The sequence below is a fragment of the Sapajus apella genome, unplaced genomic scaffold, assembly GCF_009761245.1.
Source record: "Sapajus apella isolate SASKATOON/1434 unplaced genomic scaffold, GSC_monkey_1.0 scaffold258, whole genome shotgun sequence".
Classification (NCBI taxonomy): Eukaryota; Metazoa; Chordata; class Mammalia; order Primates; family Cebidae; genus Sapajus; species Sapajus apella.
The window spans coordinates 241,589-243,256 of record NW_022437198.1 but is presented as its reverse complement, the minus strand read 5'-3'; the positions used below and the strand labels follow the sequence as shown (position 1 = coordinate 243,256).

General features: G+C 47.1%; 1 pseudogene; it reads right to left on the bottom strand.

Moving 5' to 3' along the window:
• Positions 1 to 793: 793 nt before the first annotated feature.
• Positions 794 to 1,392, bottom strand: LOC116545306 (annotated as a pseudogene).
• Between the last annotated feature and the right edge of the window lie 276 nt (positions 1,393 to 1,668).

The following is a 1,668-nucleotide window of genomic DNA, read 5'->3' as shown; positions in this document are numbered from 1 at the left end:
GAGTGCAGTGGCTCCATCGCGGCTCACTGCAACCTCTGCCTCCCAGGTTCAAGCAATTCTCCAGCCTCAGCCTCTCCAATAGCTCAAACTACAGGCATGTACCACTACGTCTAGCTAATTCTGGTATTTTTAGTAGAGACTGGCTTACACCATGTTAACAGTCTGGTCTCAAACTCCTGACTTCAGGTGATCTGCCTGCATTGGCCTCCCAAAGTGCTGGGATTACAGGCATGAGCTACCGCACCCAGCCGATGTTCTGGTTTTCTTTCTTTCTTTTTTTTTTTTTTATGTTCTGGTTTTGAGAGAGAAAATGTATAAAGAGATACATATATTTCCTAGAAGAACAAATGTAGGAGACTGAAATATGGTGTGCACAAAGTTAAGAGGGCTGATAGACAGTACTTGGTTTTGAATTATTTGGCTGTCAGCTATCAAAGTTTGCAGTATAGGCCAGAGTATAAACCTCCTCAGGAAGAAGTTTGGTTAGGCAAGAACACTGAGAAATGACAGCGGCTGTTGCATTTTGTTCCAAGAATATCAGAGCAGCCAGGCACAAGGAGCGTTGTGGGTCATTTGCAGTAAGCAGTAATCTGTGGATAAACGGCATGTGTGCAAATCTCTGTCACCCTAGGCAGAGGGGGAAGAGAAAAGAAGCATCCTATTAAAATGCACTTCCATCTCTAACTCACCTAAGACTGCAGGCTTCCTAAGCATCATGATTTGCAAGGCCAAAATGAAATTTAGCATTACCTGTCAATCTAGGTCATTGGGAACCTGGTTCACTGGGGCCATCTCAGAAGATCTGCTCAGGATAGCAGCAAGTCCACCCAGAAGGGTATGCCTCAATAATCTTCACATCATTTACAGGGCAGTCCTGGGACTCTGTTTCTACCATTCCTACTCAGTTCACTGTTCCTATCCCCTGGCACACTGGGCCAAGAATGGTGTGTTTGCTGTTGAGCCACTGGGTGGGGGTGAGGGTGACAAAGAACTGGCTGCCATTGGTGTCTGGCCCTGTGTTGGTCATTGTGAGAATTCCAGCGACTGTAAATTTCAGGTCTGGATGAAGTTCATCTTCAAACTGTGTGCCATAGATAAATGCACCGCCTCAGCCTGCCCCTGTTGGGTCTCCTTTTTGGATCACGAAATCTTTGATGATCCTGTGGAATTTTGTGCCACTGTAGTCACCTCGACGAGCCATCTCAGCGGTTCTTACAGGTTTTTGGAGCATGCTTCTAGCACGGCTCCAGTACAATGATTCCCATGCTGGTTTCCAAGCAAATATTTGGTGGCTGCCAGGAGTTTGGAGGAAGTGCCGCCATAGTGAAGCGGGCTGAATGCTTCTCTGGCAATTGCTGCCCCCGGCGTCGAGTAGCTGGGGACCCGCTGCCGCTGCTGCTGCACTCGCTTCTTGTCCCCGCCATTCAACGCTTTCAATGCCAGGATTTAGGGGGTCGGCACGAGGAAGAGGACGGACCTTTCTTCTAATGCCGGGAAGCTAGGGTGCGAGGTGAGAAGATGCTGGGCACAAGAACAAAAATGCATGCTTCATTCTAACACATTTTAAAACTGAAGCTTTATTATCCTTTTCATCTCTTGCCAGCTATTTATTTATTTTATTTTTTTGAGACAAGAGTCTTACTCTGTCACCCAAGCTGGAGTGATCGC